The sequence below is a fragment of the Schistocerca serialis genome, chromosome 3 (genome assembly GCF_023864345.2).
Source record: "Schistocerca serialis cubense isolate TAMUIC-IGC-003099 chromosome 3, iqSchSeri2.2, whole genome shotgun sequence".
NCBI classification, from domain to species: Eukaryota; Metazoa; Arthropoda; class Insecta; order Orthoptera; family Acrididae; genus Schistocerca; species Schistocerca serialis.
This window is the reverse complement of record NC_064640.1, coordinates 676,414,005-676,435,496: the sequence shown is the minus strand read 5'-3', so window position 1 is coordinate 676,435,496 and position 21,492 is coordinate 676,414,005. Positions and strand designations below refer to the sequence as shown.

Here is a 21,492-nt window from a genome sequence, read left to right as displayed (position 1 = left end):
CAGATAGCCGCCAGAAGCCAGAGAGGATTTCCTCCGATCCATAGCGACACACATCATTGGTGCTGACATGAGCGACCACCTGCAGATGGGTGCACCCTGTACCCTTCATGGCATCCAGAAGGACCCTTTCCACATCTGGAATGACTCCCCCCGGTATGCGCATGGAGTGCACATTGGTTTTCTTCCCCTCTATTGCTGCCATATCACTAGGGGGCCCCATTACGCGCCTGACGTTGGAGCTCCCAACTACCAGTAAGCCCACCCTCTGCGACCGCCCAGATCTTGCAGACTGAGGGGCAACCTCTGGAACAGGACAAGCAGCCATGTCCAGCCGAAGATCAGTATCAGCCTGAGACAGAGCCTGAAACCAGTTCGTCAGACAACCTGGAGAGGCCTTCCGTTCAGCCCTCCGGAATGTCTTTCGCCCCCTGCCACACCTCGAGACGACCTCCCACTCTACCACAGGTGAGGGATCAGCCTCAATGTGGGCAGTATCCTGGGCAACCACAGTCGTAGTCCGATCGGGGGATGCGTGGGACGAGCTGGCCATCCCTGGCAAACCCCCATCCGGACCCCCACAGTGATGCCCATTGGCAACAGCCTCAAGCTGTGTGACCGAAGCCAACACTGCCAGAAGCTCGGAGCGAAGGGATGCCAACTCAGCCTGCATCCGAACACAGCAGTTGCAGTCCCTATCCATGCTAAAAACTGTTGTGCAAAGAACGTCTGAACTAATCTACAGAGAGCACAAACAATTCGACACAAAATTTAAACGGTTATTAAAATACAAGATTGCCTAGTAAATGCAGTAATGCTGCTACTTGCGCACTGCTGACACACTGCTCGGGGGCGGAAGGAGACTACGCGATTTTACACTATTCAGGTCCTAAAACATGATGCTACAACTCTCACATACTATAATACGCCCGAAATATATGAATTAAACAATGCAAATACCAAAAATACGCAAAGAAATTAAGAATTAAACTAAGCAACAAATAAGTGAGCTAAGAGTATACGACTTGCTGCGGCAGCTGCTTATCCAACGGCGGCAGGGGTTCCTAGGTGGAAGTGGCGGTTGGGTGGCTGAGGTTAGTACAAGTGCCCTTTCTTTCCAACAATTTTCTTAGGTTGGTATAGGCGGCCGGAGTGGCCGTGCGGTTCTAGGCGCTACAGTCTGGAACCGCGTGACCGCTGCGGTTGCAGGTTCGAATCCTGCCTCGGGCATGGATGTGTGTGATGTCCTCAGGTTCGTTAGGTTTAAGTAGTTCTAAGTTCTAGGGGACTGATGACCTCAGATGTTAAGTCCCATAGTGGTCAGAGCCATTTGAACCATTTTCTTTTGTAATAGGTTACCAGTGAAAAAAGATAAGTGACGGCGAAAGTTTGTACGTATGATAGATTATGGTGTTGGAAATTGCACTTGTGGCAGATTTTTTGCTATGGATGTAACACAAATGGCTTTCTTCCCACCGAAATCAGACATCTTCAATAAATAATAAATGATAATAATAAATAGAAGTACAGTTTTCGAGACATTATTGTGTTGGAATTTGAATTTGGTGCAATTTTCTAGTGGAGGTAGATCAATAATAATAATAAATGTTGAATGATAATGAATAATAATCAATAATAATAAAGACAAGTACGGTTTTGCAGCCATTATCGTGCTGAAATTTCAATTTGAAACGAATTTTCTAGTGGACATAGGGCAATAATAATAAATAATAATAAATGATAATGAATGTTAATAAATGATAATGAATAATAATGAATAATAATAAAGAAAAGCAAGGTTTTGCATGCATTATCTTGTTGGAATTTGAATCTCGCGCCGATTTTATGGAGGGGCGGGGATTAGGTTAGGTTAGTGGACGTAGCCCAATTGGTCTATTTTCCCGCCAAAATTAAAAATTCCCGCCATTTTTTCTGGAGGTTAGGTTAATGGACATAGCACAATTGGCCTATTTTCCCGCCAAAATCGGCCATCTTGGATGACGTCATCGCCGCCATCTTGAATACATTTGGCAACAGTGTAGAGTGCGCTGATACGAAGGTTGCTCTACTAGTGACAAGGTTGGCCTGTTCACTTTTATTCTGCACGTGTCCTTCCACGTTTCCACTTCACTGCCACATCGGATACAGTTGTTTAGGAGTGTGGAAATGTCGCGTACAGATGTATGGCACAAGTGACACCCAGTCACCTGACCACATTCGAAGTTCGTGAGTGCCGCGGAGTGCCCCATTCTGCTCTCTCACGATGTCTAATGACTACTGTGGTTGCCGATACGGAGTACCTGACAGTATGTGGCAGCACAGTGCACCTAATATGAAAAACGTATGTTTTTGGGGGTGTCCGGATACTTTTGATCACATAATGTATTTATAGACGTGTGGAGTCTTTTCTTTGGACATGTCCCACGGAACAGATACCATTTCAGTGGCCGGTCCCTGCCGATGTCAGTATTTATCTCATTTCATCATGTATGTGTGTGGCTGTGGGATCAAGAATGGTGTCTGTTCTGTCGGACATGTCCGAAAGAAAAGACACCACACGTATATAAAAATATTGGAATAGACTGTCTCGCGTTTGCAGATAACTTCCCTATACTTTCTGAAAATGTGACATCTGCTGTAATACAACTGAGTCCTTTAGACGAAATACCCAGTACGGCAGGCTGAAGAATTCCTACAGAAAAAAAAAAATAAATAAAAAAAAAATCTGCGAACATTTAAAGTGCACCGAAATTTCTGAAAATAGAAATTGGTCAAATTGTAAAGGTTAAAAAATTAATTTTCTTGATTAGATAAACCAAGAAAATGATTTGGAGGACGCTGCTGTAGAGGAACGGATACATAAAATGGGAAGGGTGTATGGTATACCTAGCCCGCATCTCGTGGTCGTGCGGTAGCGTTCTCGCTTCCCACGCCCGGGTTCCCGGGTTCGATTCCCGGCGGGGTCAGGGATTTTCTCTGCCTCGTGATGGCTGGGTGTTGTGTGCTGTCCTTAGGTTAGTTAGGTTTAAGTAGTTCTACGTTCTAGGGGACTGATGACCATAGATGTTAAGTCCCATAGTGCTCAGATCCATTTCAACCATTTTGATTGCATGGCGTCGACTTTGAACGTCGTGTACAGTTCTGCCACTGGGTACAAGAGAAATTAGGGGACGATGACAGATTTTTTGCACGCGTTCTATTTAGCTAAGAAGCGTCATTCACCAACAGCGGTAACGCAAACCGGCCTAATATACACAATTGGGCAACGGAAAATCCACGATAGCTGCGACAAGTGGAACATGTTGTCTTAAAAAAATATATATCTCGTTGCTATAACTGTCTGGAAAATAACTGTACAAATTTTCTTCGTAGCTCTGAAAAAAATTAACGTTTCTTATATTTACATATCTAAATAAACCTACCTTTCGTTTATTACATTGTAAGTTATAGAGCAAAACGGCTTACCTTAAACAACCTGTATAATTATAAAAACAAGACTGCTCACATTCAGAGCATTCCGCAGTAATTTTTACACTCTTTCAATTCCAGAATTATCTGTGTGGCACGTTGATTAATGCTATGGACACAGGAAGGCATGAGAAATATTAACGCGACTAGCAGTCAAACTGTCTCATGAAATGCAGCTACTGTTAGTCACTCTTCTGGGCAGCGTTGTTCGCAGTTTATTGCACAGAATGACGATAATTTCAAACAACTGAAACCTTTATGGTTGTAATTTATATGAGAAACATACTTTGTTTTTTCGACTGTGTTAATGCAGAAAGACAGAATGAAGCACAATTCGCGATCATATGTCATTACAGTCTATTTATTCACAACCCTGATCGAAACTGTGCAGCCTTCCGGGGTGGCCGAGCGGCTCTACGCGCTTCAATCTGGAACAGCGTGACCGCTACGGTCGCAGGTTCGAATCCTGCCTCGGCCATGATTGTGTGTGATGTCCTTAGGTTAGTTAGGTTTAAGTAGTTCTAAGTTCTAGGGGACTGATGACCATAGATGTTAAGTCCCATAGTGCTCAGAGCCATTTGAACCATTTTTTGGTATACCTATCACTCGCGCAAACAAAAGTTGACACTCGGCGCGGTGGCTGATGCGAGAGACTGTAAATGGGAAATGCCTTTACGGTCGCTCCCATCAGCCACCGCACCGAGTGTCAACTACGTTTGCGCGTGTAATAAAAGGTATTACAATAAAAAATCCCTTGTAAAAATGCAAAAACAAGGCATTAAAATACAGCATATGCAACCGAATGTCTAGAATTAAACTATAATGTAATTAAATTAGAAATACTAGACAGGTGAATTATTACGAAAATATCAGGACCATGGAAAATTATAGTAAGTTGGAAATTACATAATAATGATGAACTGCATTGAAACATAGGAAAGATAATACCAGAAGCAATGAATAAAGTATACTTTTATTTTTTGGACATTTATATCGAATACAAGACAGTGGATTAATCAAAATGATCTTAAAATATTTATGGAACAAACAGTCAAAAACAAGTTTAATCCATTTAGAAAATAATAACATAAAAACAGAAGAAATGCCTGACAGTAGTGTTTAGGGAAAAAGTACTGAATATTGAAAGATTCCAGGGTAAGATAGTGAATAAAAGTTGTTCTGAACTGGACAGAAGACAGGAAGAAGAAACTTAGTGAACAGATGAAAGAGTATCGGAATAAGAAGTTGAAATTGGCACACGATCCTCAATCGGCCCATTCGACAAGAAAATAACAGTAATAATGTAACAATAGTAGGAGTTGATCAGAGTTTAAAGCACGACATTGTAAACTTCCACTTTCCTGTCCCGCGACGCTATTCTAATGGAAACACGTCTGCAAGTTCTTGCAGCAAGTTCCTGAAGTTGGCTTGCCCATTCAACTTGCAGAAGTTGGCTCTGAGCACTATGGGACTTAACATCTTAGGCCATCAGTCACCGAGAACTTAGAACTACTTAAACCTAACTAACCTGAGGACATCATACACATCCATGCCCGAGGCAAGATTCGATCCTGCGACCGTAGCAGCCCCACGGTTCCGGACTGCAGCGCCTAGAACCGCACGGCCACCGCGGCCGGCCAACTTGCAGAAGTAAATTTGTGCAAGTGTTTGTTCTAATGTAAACACCTCTGTAAATACGAGTACTTGGAGAATTTACTTGCGGAAGTTTCGTGCTTATGGACACACGCCTTAATGCGAGGTACATGTGCTTTGGGAAGTTCCCTCCGCCAAGCTCTTGGACTTGCATTAGGGATGACAGCCGTTAAAATCCTTCAGAAATTTATAGACAGTATATTTCCCTCTCTCATACACGACTGGAACATTGTGTAAATTATTAATATTGGCAGTATGTCACTGTCATTTTCCGTACGTTGGTTTGTGAGTACTAACAAGGTTAAAGCAGAATACGGAACGCTCCTGAAATCATTTACGAAAACTATGGAAAACATAAAATAAGACCACTGCCCCGCTATCTGAACAATTTTTTTTCCTAATGAAGCTCCCGCATTGTAGCTGTTCCATCACAGAAGGTCGTCCTGCTGCTCTCACACCGGTCGTCGAAGGATAGCGAAAGTGGAAGCACTGGAGTTATTGTTTGTAGAACCAAGTAGCATTAAGTTCCTTTCAATTACGTATAGTCCGCAACCATTTCCTAACTCAACAGTATTAATTTAATTAGTACTCACGTCATTGCTGTTGTCTTCCATTCTCCGTCACGAACAAATCATCCTGAATGGAGCCTGAGGAAAAAAAGAATAAAGGAATGAACCAGCGTGTTTATTAATATGCATTTACAGAAAGAGAATGTAAAATGATATATTGGCTCTCGGCACTCTATAAAACACAGAACATTGGAAAAGTATGCTTTTGTACGTAAGTACAAAATTTTCCCGATTTTAGAGTTTGGTGCTACAGTACTCTGCATTCTAATTAGTAAGCTATTTAGTACATCAGCCTGAAAGTTCTTCCACATATGCATCTGTTATGTTCCCTTGTTTTTGCTGTTGTTCTTTAATAATGCTGACGTTTCTCCCATTGGTACTTTTGTGCAGACAGCTGTGATTTCGAAAGATTTGCTGTTAGTGGTGTATTTGTGTAAGCTTTTAACGAACGAATTCCATTCGTTTAAAGATTTTTGTGTCTTCATATTAGGAAACAGTCGATAAAATGAGTGAGATTTTGGGTACGTAAGCACAGTCAGCACAAGCAGTTTTTCCGTAACTGTGTCTAACATGTTTTTCTTGCTGTCGAAAAAGATATATCAATGTATTAGTTGTCCTAGGCGTTTTAAATGGGACGTACATGCTGCGTAGCAGGTTTTACTATACATTATAAAAGGAAAGAAATATTTCAATATTTTCATTTCCAAAAGATGCAGACTGAGGGGTTGCGAGTAGTTCCTCTTGCAAATTTAACACCTGGGACTAGCTAAACTCCGTCCGAACAGGCCTTGGAAGGCCCAACGTTACCGACCGGCAGCCGTGTCATCCTCAGCCCACAGGCGTCGCTGGATGCTTATATGGAGGGGCATGAGGTCAGCACACCGGTCTCCCGGTCGTATGTCAGTTTACGAGACCGGAGCCGCTACTTCTCAATGAAGTAGCTCCTCAGTTTGCCTCTCAAGGGTTGAGTGCACCCCGCTTGCCAACAACGCTAGGCAGATCGGATGGTCACCCATCCAAGTACTAGCCCAGCCCGACAGCGCTTAACTTCGGTGATCTGATGGGAACCGGTGTACCACTGTGGCAAGGCCGTTGGCTCACACCTGGGACTAGTGCTGTATTTCGCACTGTAGAAGAACATAGGCACTGAGGATAAAACGAAGAGAGCAGATAACACTTCATAGGACAATTGTCAAGTTTACGCCGGTTGCTGTTCGTTCTTTGTTTCCTAGACAACCGTCCTATATGTCTGATCATCTTTCTACTGAAAGAAAATCGCCAGAGGAATGAGAGAAAAAGATTTTGTATCAAGAAGAACTAAATTTTAGTGTAAGGTTCAAACAGGACGAAATTTATATTGATGATTTAACGAATAGAGTTAAAGAATTACATTTAAATGCCTTTTCCTATAAGATTACCTATGATTTCATGTCATTTTAAAGACTTTGTTTCAAAGAAATCCCAATTGTGTTATGTATCATAAAAAGTTAAGAGATTTCAGTGTAGACGTGTGTTTGAATAACTGTAAGGTGGCTTCCAGCAACTACATGTGGATAATAAGTAATAATCTACTTTGCACCCAATACTCCACACTAGAGAACCTGCTTTGTCGTACGAGTAGCTTTTAGAATAGTGACTGTGTGAATATTAAGGTCAAATTGGACGATATTTCATCCTCATTAGTTCAGTTAATCAATCTGTATATTGAGCAAGCAGTGAAGGAAACAAAAGAAAAATTTGGAGTAGGAATTAAAATCCAGGGAGAAGAAATAAAAACTTTCAGGTTCGCCGATGACATTGTAATTGTGTCAGAGACAGCAAAGGACTTGGAAGAGCAGTTGAACAGAATGGACAGTGTCTTGTAAGGAGGATATAAGATGAACATCAACAAAAGCAAAACGAGGATAATGGAATGCAGTCGAATTAAATCGAGTGATGCTGAGGGAATTAGATTATGAAATGAGACACTTAAAGTAGTAAAGGAGTTTTTCTATTTGGGGAGCAAAATAACTGATGATGGTCGAAGTAGAGAGGATATAAAATGTAGACTGGCAATGGCAAGGAAAGCGTTTCTGAAGAAGAGAAATTTGTTAACATCGAGTATAGATTTAAGTGTCAGGAAGTCGTTTCTGAAAGTATTTGTATGGAGTGTAGCCATGTATGGAAGTGAAACATGGACAATAAATAGTTTGGACAAGAAGAGAATAGAAGCTTTTGAAATGTGGTGCTACAGAAGAATGTTGAAGATTAGGTGGGTAGATCACGTAACTAATGAGGAGGTATTGAAAAGGATTGGGTAGAAGAGAAGTTTGTGGCACAACGTGACTAGAAGAAGGAATCGGTTGGTAGGACATGTCCTGAGGCATCAAGGTATCACAAATTTAGCATTGGAGGGCAGTGTGGAGGGTAAAAATCATAGAGGGAGACCAAGAGATGAATACACTAAGCAGATTCAGAAGGATGTAGGTTGCAGTAGGTACTGGGAGATGAAGGAGCTTGCACAGGATAGATTAGCATGGAGAGCTGCGTCAAACCAGTCTCAGGACTGAAGACCACAACAACAACAATAGTTCAGAGCATTAGTGACTTAAAATTTACATAAGAAAACTGTGAACGTCTTTTTACATGATATGTATTTTGCCAAAAGTTACGTGCAGAGGTTGGCGTCTAGAGGGAATTTTAGAAAGCAGTGAAACTGCTACCAAAATTTAGGCGTATATGCTGACATCGTCATTTGCCGACAATGATGATGCGATTGCTCGTTTTCCTCTAAGGAAATTGCTTGCAGTTAGGCTGATAGATCTTACTTTTAAGCTCATTACGGTATCAAAGGATGTGAGATGCACTATTTTATTAGTGATAAGTAACGGCAGCGGAATCAACCATAATTTATTTTAAGTTCTTTATGACGATACTATAACGAACTTCTAAGATAATCCATTTACTCAGACAGAGAAAATAGTTTTGTTTCTTGACCCTACTCATCTATTTAAAAGTAAACATAATAACTGGTTAAATCCGTGTGATGAGGAACAAGCGTTTATATTTCCCTGTTTTCATGATATATCTAAAGTTTCACTGATAGCTTAAATACTTAAAGATCTTTCATCGTTCAAAAAGGGATAAACTGAGCAAGTTACCATCACCATTGTCGGATACAGTAGTGAACTGAAATGAATACGTTTTCAGCACTCTTGTGGGCTGCAGACATTTGTTATTAGGTAAGTTTCATATGAATCCTTTAGAGAGTAGGTTTGGTCGCTAGAGACAAATGCGCGGTGCATGCCACGACAGTTCAGTTCCGAAAGTCATAGACACCGAAAAGAAACTGAAAATAATGCGTGTTCCGAAAATGAGAGCTGCATTGTTTGGGGACTTCTACGCAAGAGACACTGAGTTCTGTAGAAACACCAGATGAACAACTGCATGTTAGCTATTTAGAGCATGTTCATGAACATGCAAATAAAACAGAAACCTCTCAGAATGATGTAAGTGCGTTTTTATGTATTGCAGATTATATATCACAACATTTATTAAAATTCGTAAGTTGGCGTGATAAATCTAAAGCACTTACTGTTACTGCTAATAAGTTTGCTGCAAACTGGAAAACGGTGAGATTGAGTAAATATGAGTTAATCAGTGCAGAAGTGCCCTAAAGCAACCATCCGATCTCGTATTTCAAATTGTACTTGAAGGATACAAATTGTTTCAAATACTTAGATTTGATGACTTTGAATGTTTTTTCTTAACCAGCACAAATGATCGTGAAGTGAATAAATAACTTCTGGAATGACAGTTGACTATTCATGCTTTTCAAAAACGTGCATTTGTGCTAAAGATGTGAAACAAATTATGTCAAAATATGTCACATTTTTAGAAACATTTTCACAAATAACTGTACTAAAATAAACAAAAATCTCCTTGTAAATAACAGCAGACGTAAGTTCCTTAAACTTTCCCAATAAATGCAGAGTTATGAGTAGGGCGTCTTTTCCTTTTTAGTTTTTCTTTCTAAATGTTGTATTTTCCTATGCCACGTGACATAAAAAACTGTATTTCTTATATTAGATCAAGTTCCAAGACTGCACATTTCATATAAGCTCGAAAATTAAACAATTTTTTAAGCAAGTGTCTAGGATTTGAGTTATGTTTAACACTGCTGAAGAGTTTTTATAATTTCAGTTTTCTTTGCTAAGTTCCTCTACACCTCTTATGTAATCTGCGTGAAATGTACAATATTTGTCGTTTTAGACGTCTGCACGAAAATTTCATACTGGAAATTCTAACGCGAACTGGTAGCCCCACTATGTCTATGCCTGAGCGTAGAACTCAGTCCGTGAAGTCAATAGAGGTAGTCATTGCCTCGGCTCGGCAATGGAGTACCTTTGGGAAAACATGCCACAGAAAAGCTGAAGATCCTAAACAAATACTTATTCGAAATACGGATGCAGTCAGATATAGCTGATATTAAGTTAAAGATAGCACACTTCGCCTACCTTCACTCGATTATGTCATGAGGAATCATTTTTGGGGTAACTCATCAAGCCAAACTAAAGTTCTCGAGTCCAAAAGCGTGTAATAACGAATCATTTGTGATGTGAACTTAAGAACGTCCTGTAGAGGCCTATTCAAGGAACTGGGGATACTGACCACTACTTCCCCGTATATTTATTAATTACTGAACCTTGTCATAAATAATATATCTCTTTCGAACGAACATCTCTGTTCATGAAATCAGTTCTGAAAATAAGAATAATCTTCACAAAACTGTGAGAGGGATATGGACTCGAACTTTGGACCTTTGCCTTTCGCGAACAAGCGCTCACCGACTGAACTACCCGAGCACGACTCCCGACCCGCCCCGATAGCATTATTCACAGAATTTATCCTGCATGTCTTGGAGAACCAGCACTCCTGGAAGAAAGGATATTGCGGAGACATGGCTTAGGCACAGGCTGGGGGATCGTTTGCACAACGGATTTTCACTCTGCGTCAGATTTCAAACTTCGTGGCAGATTAAAACTGTGTGTCGGGTCGGGACTCGAACCTGTGACTTTTCCTTTTGCGGGCAAGGTATCATCGACTGAGCTACCCATGCACGACTCAGAACACAGCCTCATTTGGCGAAACCGAACAGGAAATGAGTCAGCTGCATAATGAAATGGAACGTGTGCTAGTAGATGGCTATATATAAACATAATATTGTGGTGTACACAGCTAGTGGGCGTGCTGGATGGCATATTGTTAAACTTGGTCAAAGGACGCTGGAAGAGGTGGATGAACTTTGCTCTCTCAGAAGCAGGATAGATAAAGAAAGAAGGTGGAAGAAAGACATAGTAGCAGGGATTGCACAAGGCAAAAGGAGTTTCTATAGAATGAAACAGCCCATAGTATAAAAACGTAAGCCTCGAGAACAGAAAATGACTCATGGAAAGCTATTTTTGCAGCGTAGGTTTATAAGAATGAGAAACACCAACAGGGGAAGACAAACGAAACCATTAGAATCCTTTGACATTTGCTGTTGTAAATTGGAAATTTATGGTACCAAACTGCTGAGGTCATCGGTCCCTAGGCTTACACACTACTTAATCTAACTTAAACTAACTTACGTTAAAGACAACAGACACATAACCATGGCCAAGAGAGGACTCGAACCTCCGACGGGGGTAGCCGCGCGAACCGTGGCAAGGCGCCTTAGAACGCACGGTGACCCCGTGCGGCTTTGCTGTTGTAAAAGACTATTGGAGTTCAGGTATGTTAATCGAGTAGATAATGACGATATCTGCCAATGAATCAACGACAAGAATACAAATCAAGAGCACGAATAATTAAAGATATAGAATGGTTGGGCATATACTAAAACATGAGACTTTTTGAAGACAGTTATCAAGACAGGGATGGAGGAAGGAAAGAATCGCAAGATGACGCCTAGCTATGAGTAAATAAGGCTGATCGTAAATTATTTGAGATACAGCAGCTATTCAGAAGCCGGCCGAAGTGGCCGTGCGGTTAAAGGCGCTGCAGTCTGGAACCGCAAAACCGCTACGGTCGCAGGTTCGAATCCTGCCTCGGGCATGGATGTTTGTGATGTCCTTAGCTTAGTTAGGTTTAACTAGTTCTAAGTTCTAGGGGACTAATGACCTCAGCAGTTGAGTCCCATAGTGCTCAGAGCCATTTGAACCATTTTTGAGCTATTCAGAAATGATAAGGTAATTGGAAAGCTGCAGGAATAAAGAATGCATGAAATGAAGCTTAGGCGCATCGCATAGTGTGTTTGGGAACGAATCCAAGAGATTCTACCTATTCCTTCACTGCCAACATGTCTCGCGGCATGAGGCGCGCTATACACGATAATTTGGGTTCAAATGGTTCAAATGGCTCTGAGCACTATGGAACTTAACTTCTGAGGTCATCAGTCCCCTAGAACTTAGAACTACTTAAACCTAACTAACCTAAGGACATCACACACATCCATGCCCGAGGCAGGATTCGAACCTGCGACCGTAGCAGTCGCGCGGCTCCAGACTGCAGCGCCTAGAACCGCTCGGCCACCCCGGCCGGCTAATAATATTGTTAAAAGGGTACAAATTGCAGGAAAGGTCATGCGAACATATGGCCGTAAATGCGTTCCAAGAGATGCACGTCCATTTAAGGGGGAGACAAAAGATCTGTGTCAGTGACCACGGTATCACCACCAGGTAGGTGGTCCGCAAGCACGGGGCAGGTCAGACGACAGTGTGCAACATTCCCCACGAGAACTGTCACTATCTGCATCACTTACAGCGCTTTCAGGCGAAATTCCGAAGGACTTACCTCCAAGTCGGCGGTTTTGTCGCTGGTTAGTCGCTCAGGTCACCACGGTGTTGGGACTTTTCCATTCCATTTACGGATGAAGCTACCTTATCAGGGGTCGTATGGTAAATTTTCACAATATCCACCGATGGGCTACGGAGAATCGTCATGGGATGGTGGCAGCGACAATCAGCACCGGTTCAGCCTCGGTGCATGGACGGGGATTATTGGTGACCATCTCGTTTTACCTGTCATTTTTCCACAACGCATCACAGCCGTGACACATCAGCACTATCTGCGAGTGACCCTGCTCTCCTGTGGGAAGACGTACGAAGGATAATGTGGCTACTACACGCCTGGTGCTACAGCTCACTGCCCTCTTGGTTCAAATGGCTCTGAGAACTATGGGACTTAACTTTTGCGGTCATCAGTCCCCTAGAATTTAGAACTACTTAAACCTAACTAACCTAAGGCCATCACACATATCCATGCCCGAGGCAGGATTCGAACCTGCGACCGTAGCGGTCGCGCGGTTCCAGACTGTAGCGCCTAGAACCGCTCGGCCACCCCGGCCGGCCTGCCCTCTTGGGTATGGATCTAAAACACTAGTGCAGACAGAACATTCCCACTTGCCTAGTGTGTTCTCATGTGTGCTTTCAGTCACTCAGACCCATACTTTTATGTCCATATTCAAGTGGGCGTATTTCTCTTGGAAAACATCTTCCGCTACATGTCCTTATCCTCTCAAGGATTGTTTTCTGCAGTGATTCCTTATTTGGCAAAATCTCCCCGTGGAGTGCATATAGTTCAGAAATGTAGCCCTGTTAAGTCGGTTAAATTTTAACTTCAGTCTTTCGTTTCTACGCCGCCAGGGAAATGGAAGGTTTAGTTATTTGTTTTGATTCACAGCAACTTATCGTTTTAACCAAAATTATCAGTGACACTACTATAAATTGACAGAAATAACGGTTTATTGTTTCTAAGGTAGGCTATACGATTGCATCAGTTTACTGCGGCAATATTCTCTCGTCGATGAGACAAATTACTTAAGCGAAATTTCATTCGTCGTATTTTAGCTATGACCCAGAATACATTAATGTGTTCGTAATCACTTGTCTTCCGTCTGTGGTCAACAACAAATATTTAGTAACATACAACGATGAAAATTATTAAAAGGACGTTACTTTGATGATTCTTAGGTAGTCTTACGCAAGGTATCATATGTTTGGTACGCAGGATTCATATTTGCTGTTTCGGTAGTCTACTACTGATATTTCATCTCATTCGACACCTCATGGGACCCTAGCACCTAGCTCTCCCACATTGTGATCCATCCCGTCGAATATCCTGTGTGTTGTAAGACACGTGGGCTTTTCAAAGTAACGATTGAGTACTGCCAAAGAATGAGATGTAATTTCACACAAATATCTAGAGCAGGGCCGCGCGGGATTAGCCGGGCGGTCTAAGGCGCTGCAGTCATGGACTGTGCGGCTGGTCCCGGCGGAGGTTCGAGTCCTCCCTCGGGCATGGGTGTTTGTGTTTGTCCTTAGGACAATTTAGGTTAAGTAGTGTGTAAGCTTAGGGACTGATGACCTTAGCAGTTAAGTCCCATAAGATTTCACACACATTTGAACATTTTTTGTATAGAGCAGGTAAGACTCGCCGCGGGCACTTTCATCACCGCGCGTGCACGATGCGCGCTCAGCTTGCATACTCTTACTCGCGAACGGGACTGAAGACTGCTGGTACACGTACGGCCACTGACGCTCAAGTTTTTAGATTCTTTACACCGTCGTAATTATTACAGTACGACATTGCAGTGAATACTTACGCTACTAATATGTGCGAAGTATCCGACCAATCATTGCAGGAGCTCCATCTGTTGCAGTCAACGAAAGTATCCATAAAGACCACTCTTGCGCTATACAAAAATGCTGTTGAATGAAAAAGTATTAATAGTTACCTTATAACAGTTCTCTCATGAAGAAAATCAAATGAATCTACCCTAGTGTGTATGCTTTTATGCGTCATATCGTCACATAAGGCTTTGTATGTCAATTATTATTAGATAGTAAAACAGTCGTGGTTTTCCAATGTTTGTCTGTGAGTGAAATTTAGCCTTGTTTCCTTTCCCTGTGCGACCAGGTAGTACTTAAAGTTCTGATTTTTTTGTGGGGGGGGGGGATATAAGAGAGAACAGATCCATCTATGGAGGTAGAAGTCTGCTTCGTAGACAGAGATACATTTTGCGAAAGTACAACAGCTGAGCCACTGAAGTTGAGTTCCTTCTGGTGTAAAAGAAAAAAGTTACGGCGTACTAACGCCTAAGAGGCTACCTCATCCTGTGGATCGATTACCCTGTCGGTGGTTGGGGATCATGGAAGAATGGCCACGTTAATCACTGACGCATACTGTTCTCACCCATTTCTCTCACAACAAACTGGAATGTTCTTTTCTCACGGTAGTCGAAGAAGGGGGCGCGCTCGTTGTGCATGTAGTCTAGACGTGGCGAAACACAAATTCCAATACAAGACACAATTATCGTACGGACGAAAAAAGCATCTGAACCGGGTGAGATACCTGCGAGATTCTGTAGAGATTACGCGAAAGTGAGTTTAATGACAATTATAGCGTGTTTCATCGAACATTTCCGCGATGTCATGCACACCAGTTACCGTATAATGGAAGGTGCAGAGCTGTACTGTGGATGCCCTCGACCTCTTGGAAAAACTTTATCCACTAACGACACGGCGATGTTGGTTAAAGCCACGAACAGCTCTGGCAGAAGTTTTTTAGTCAGCGTCGTCCTTCTATTGAATTACAGTCCGTCTGCTATCCACTATTCCGTTAACCTGATGCTAATGTGACACCTAGTTTCAAATGGGATTATTATCTGAGAGACTTCTTCAGTTTTTCGTTTGTTACTCTGTTGAGGGAAAAAACACCATTACCCTACACTAATTTTAGACGCCAATGGTGCCACCATATGTAGTTATACAGTTATTTCCATAATGGCGTGTACATGGTATCGGTATTAGTGTCCGCCACCGCAGCTGCGGGACTGGGCGTTGCGTTTTCCTCATCATCAGTTTATCATCATCGACTCGTAGCTCGCACAATGTGGCGTCACCTGAATCACTTGTAGCTCGTTGGGTGAACTACCCTAGGTGAGGTCTCCCGCCCACCAATGCTATACGATCATTTCATTTCACTAGTATTAGGCACCACCTTTTCTATTCCATTTTCGCATGAAGCGAAGAAAAAATGACTGCCAGTATATGTTAGCAATATAACGCCTCTTCTCTTACGCTTATTAATCTTATGCGACATATCCGATGGAGGCGATGGAATTATTGTACAATCTACCTCTAATAATGAACCTCTAGATTTAGTAGAAAAATTCTCGCAAGAGAAACATCGCCTTCTTTCCACTAGTTCTCGTCTAATTTCCCTTACCATTTTTCTAATGCCTTCGTATGGGCTGTATTGAACTTACAAGATTCTAGCAGATCGTCGCAATTTCCTCCAATGTGCTCCGTCAGGCCAAATTGATACCGATCCCAAACACTTGAGCAGCACTCTAGAAATGGACACACTGCATCAGTGGCTCGCAGCCTTTCTATGACCAATACTTGTGAACGAAATTAGATGTCAGCTAACACCACCAACATAATTTAGCAACTACTTATATTTTAAACTGAACAAATTTAACGCTCGTATTTTTATCGCGTTAACTGATTCTTCCGTCACTTCTTGGTGGAACAACATACACTGATGAGCCAAAACATTATGACCACCTGCTTAATAGCCTGTTTGTCCGTCTTTGTAACGAATTACATAACTGGTTCTGCGTATCAGGGATCCGACAGTTTGTTGGTAGGTCCGTGGAGGTATGTGGCATTAGATGTCTACGCATAGGTCGTGCAATTCTCGTAAATAAAGGACCGCTGATTTGCGTATGCGGTGATGGTGCCCGATAGCGAATTTGGTCGCCCACACATCAACGTGACTTCACTAAAATACTCCTCAAACTACTGTAGCACGGATCTGGCTCCGAGACACGGACCATCATACTGCTGAAAGATGACATCACCGTCGGGGAAGACATCGAGCATGAAGGGATGCAGTTGATTCGTGGCTGTCAGTGTATCTTCCATTACTGCCACAGGTCCGATGCAAGCCCAGGAGAATATCTCCCATAGCATAATACTGCTCCTTTCGATCTGCGTCTGGAGCACGCTGCACGTTTCGAGCCGACGAGCGTTTGTGGAGGCGACGATTGACCTAGTGCAGCAATTCAGTGCAGTGATTCACCCGAAGAGTCGACACTTTTCCATAGATGGACGATCAAATCACGACGGTCTTTTACCCATTGTAATCGTAATTGACGATGTCGTTGGGTCAACATGTGAACACGTAGGAGTGGTCTGCTGCGGAGCTCAATGTTCAACAATGTTCGATGCACGGTGTGCTCCAAGACACTTGTGTGTGCACCAGCACTGTGCTCTTTCGGCAGAGATGCCACAGATCACCATCTTTCCTACTTAACAGAGCAGACAAGCCTCCGAACCCCACGTTCTGTGGTGAGTCGTGGACGTCCAACCATTTAGCACCTAGTGGTTGTTTCGCTGGCAACCCGCCAGGTTAGGCGAGAGCGCTAATGCGCTGCTTCCTGGATTCGGGTAGGCGCGCCGGCCCTGGATCGAATCCGCCCGCCGGATAAACGACCAGGGGCGGTGTGCTGGCCAGCCTGGATGTGGTTTTTAGGCGGTTTCCCACATCCCTCTAGGTGAATACCTGGCTGGTCCGAACGTCCCGCCTCAGTTACACGACTCACATACATTTGAAACACATCCGTACTTTTCCATGAGTTACACTAGACGCAGACAGATGGGGTACTCTGATTCCGTCCCGGGGGGTACAGGGTGGCGGCAGGAAGGGCATCTGGCCACCCATTACTATTAACATGCCAATTCCTATTTAACCACACCAACCCCGCGCAAAATGCGGGACAAAGGCGCAAGCGATAGATAGATAGGTTGTTTCGCTGTCCTTGTACCTTTTTCCATAGACGCTCACGACAGTACCACGTGAACATTTGACCAGCTTCGCCGTTTTCGAGATACTCGTTCACAGGTTGTGCGTGATAATAATCTTTCCTTTGTCAAAGTCGCTCTTTTCAATGGATTCTCCATATCTTCACTAGGGTGATCCCCCACTAGTATCTGCTCCGATTACATACGAGGCTTGCCCAGAAAGTAGTGCACCGCATTTTTTTTCTCAGGCGAAAACAAGGTTACGAATGCGAATACGTATGTATTATTTGAAGTCTCCTGAGTGAGCGAGCCAAGTTTTCGTCACTTCCGACAGATAGCGTAGCTGCAGGACAGTTTCAAAAAGGCGTCTGTATGTGATGTACGTTACAAGCAACGTGCCGTCATTGAATTTCTCACTGCAGAGAAAGAAACGCTTGTGCAAAGTCTATGGAGCATCTGCTGTCGACAGAAGTACAGTTAGTCGTTGGGCACAGAGGGTGAGGTCATCAGAAGGCGGTTCGGTGGAACTCCACTATTTGCAGTGGTCCGGGAGACCATCCACGGCTATCACACCGCACACGCCTGACCTAGCCCCCTCGGACTTCCACTTGTTTAGGCCATTAAAGGATGCCATTCGTGGAAGATATTTTGAGGACGATGAGGAGGTGATTCACACAGTGAAGCACTAGCTCTGCCACCAGGACAAGGATTGGTACCAACAGGGTACACACGCTCTTGTTTCGCGCTGGAGGAAGGCTGTAAAACGGGATGGAGATTACGTGGAAAAATAGGGTATGTGGTAAAACACCATTCTTTCGTATGTGTAATTCTCATGATGTTCAATAAAGAATTGTTGAAGAAAAAATGCGGTGCATTACTTTTTGGGCAACCCTCATACTTTTGTTACCGCGTCACGTGCCCACAACACCGCCAGGCGGCATCCAACGTAGCGGTGGTCAGTGGTCATAACGTTTTGGCTTATCAGGGTAATTGTAAATAGAAGGCACAATATTTTGTATGTTCTAAAGAATTAATTTATTTTGTCAAACAGTTACTGACTTACAAAAGTATTATCAGACGTTTAATCTTTGAGTCTGATGAGCTAAAGACCGGTAAACAAATTGACTCAATTGTGTAGAACATATGGGGCATGTTCAGAAACTGAGTGCACTAGATTTTGATATTTTTTTAGACAAAGTGTTGAGTTGTTGTTGTGGTCTTCAGTCAAATGGTTCAAATGGCTCTGAGCACTATGGGACTTAACATCTTTGGTCATCAGTCCCCTAGAACTTAGAACTACTTAAACCTAACTAACCTAAGGACATCACACACATCCATTCCCGAGGCAGGATTCGAACCTGCGACCGTAGCGGTCGCGCGGCTCCGGACTGAGCGCCTAGAACCGCGAGACCACCGCGGCCGGCTCTTCAGTCCAGAGACTGCTTTGATGCAGCTCTCCATGCTACTCTATCCTGTCCAAGCTTCTTCATCTCCCAGTACCTACTGCAACCTACATCCTTCTGAATCTGCTTAGTGTATTCATCTCTTGGTCTCCCTCTACGATTTTTACCCTCCACGCTACCCCCAAATTCTAAATTGGTGATCCCTTGATGCCTCAGAACATATACTATCAACCGATCCCTTCTTCTAGCCAAGGTGTGCCACAAATTTCTCTTCTCTCCAATTCTATTCAATACCTCCTCATTAGTTATGTGATCTACCCATCTAATCTTCAGCATTCTTCTGTAGCACCACATTTCGAAAGCTTCTATTCTCTTCTTGTCTAAACTATTTATCGTCCACGTTTCACTTCCATACATGGCTACACTTCATACAAATACTTTCAGAAACGACTTCCTGACACTTAAATCTATACTCGATGTTAACAAATTTCTCTTCTTCAGAAATTCTTTCCTTGCCATTGCCAGTCTACATTTTATATCCTCTCTACTTTGACCATCATCAGTTATTTTGCTCCCCAAATAGCAAAACTCATTAACTACTTCAAGCATCTCATTTCCTAATCTAATTCCCTCAGCATCACCCGATTTAATTTGACTACATTACATTGTCCTCGTTTTGCTTTTGTTGATGTTCATTTTATATCCTCCTTTGAAGACACTGTCCATTCCGTTCAACTGCTCTTCCAGGTCCTTTGCTGTCTCTGACAGAATTACAATGTCATCGGCAAACCTCAAAGTTTTTATTTCTTCTCCGTGGATTTTAATTCCTACTCCAAATTTTTCTTTTGTTTCCTTTACTGCTTGCTCAATATATAGATTGAGTAACATCGGCGATAGGCTACAACCCTATCTCACTCCCTTCCCAACCACTGCTTCCCTTTCATGCCCATCGACTCTTATAACTGCCATCTGGTTTCTGTACAAATTGTAAATAGCATTTCGCTCCCTGTATTTTACCCCTGCCACCTTCAGAATTTGAAAGAGAGTACTCCAGTCAACATTGTCAAAAGCTTAGAACGAAAAAGTGTATTTGAAAAAAAAATCCAGGATATTTTTGATAAACTTATCGACCAATTTTCCTCATAATCGCCATCCCGTTCAGTGCATGTGGTGAGCCGTGGCACAAGCTTCTTTATACCCTCCTTGAACAATTCTCCCTGCAGCTCCTTTCCCCAGTTGAGAACCTCTTTCTGTATCTGCTCATCGGTTCAAAATTTAATTCCACTCATGTGTGCCTTCAGGGAGGTGAAGAGATGATAATCTGACGGCGTAGAATCAGGGGAATACGGGTGGTGGTTCAAAACATCCGACCCGAATGAGTCCAAGAGAGCCTATGTGTTTAAGGCTGTATGAGGACGTGTGTTATCCTGCAACAAGCACACTCCTCTAATCAGCATTCCCTTTCTTTTGTTCTGAATGCTCCATTTGAGATTTTTTAGGTCACACAATATCGTTGTGCGTTGATGGTCTCCCCTGAGGCAGAAATTTCACCGAAATGATGCCTTTTCGGTCCCAAAACAGAGGCCATGGTTTTTTTGCCCGAAATTGTGGTTTTGAATATTTTGACAGATAGGGAATTGGTGTTACGCCTCTGTAACAACTGTGTTTTTGCCTCAAGTGTGTAATGAGCCCCCCACGTTTCATCTCCAGTGACAACATAGCTCAGAAAATCCTCGTCTCTAATTCAAGCGCCGGCTGGAGTGGCCGAGCGGTTCTGGCGCTTCAGTCTGGAACCGCGCGACCGCTACGGTCGCAGGTTCGAATCCTGCCTCGGGCATGGATGTGTGTGATGTCCTTAGGTTAGTTAGGTTTAAGTAGTTCTAAGTTCTAGGGGACTGATGACCTCAGAAGTTAAGTCGCATAGTGCTCAGAGACATTTGAACCATTTTCTAATTCAAGTCGCTCAAAAAACTAGCAGGCACCATTGCCTTTTTTGTGCTTCTCTGTCAGTTGTTTTGGGACCCATCTTACGTGCTGTTTCCGGTGTCCCAGCGTTTCTGTGAGTGTCTCACATAAGAGAATCCTGGAGAGTTGTAGAAACATCAGAGAAATTTCATCTACTGTCACGGTCTTCATGAACAGTTTCTCCGATTTTTTGCAACAACTCATAAGCCAAAATGGAAAGTCTTCCTCTCCTGTGTTCGTCTGCCTCAACTAAACTCCGTACACTACTTAAACACTCTCCCTCTGTTCGTAACACCTTCGCTGTAAACCGTTCTGACTCAAAAAAAAAATTTCGGTGTGTGTTATTCTTTCCGCGCGTAGGAAGCGAATAACAGCACGTGGCTTGCACTTGGAGGAATTTCTTACCGACATCTTTCACACATCTGTACACTACAACACGTGTTTTACGTACTACCGTGCTCCTACGATGCACGGTCTGGTGGAGGGAGTTTCCCTGCATCTCCCCCCCCCCCCCCCCTCCTCTGCCACTCAGTGTTTCCGACCTCCAGAAAACAGAAAAACACAGCCAGTTATGGTCACAGTACACTTACTTTCTGAACATTTCTCGTA

General features: G+C 43.0%; 1 pseudogene; it reads right to left on the bottom strand.

Moving 5' to 3' along the window:
• Positions 1-6,667: 6,667 nt before the first annotated feature.
• Positions 6,668-6,784, bottom strand: LOC126471892 (5S ribosomal RNA; annotated as a pseudogene).
• Between the last annotated feature and the right edge of the window lie 14,708 nt (positions 6,785-21,492).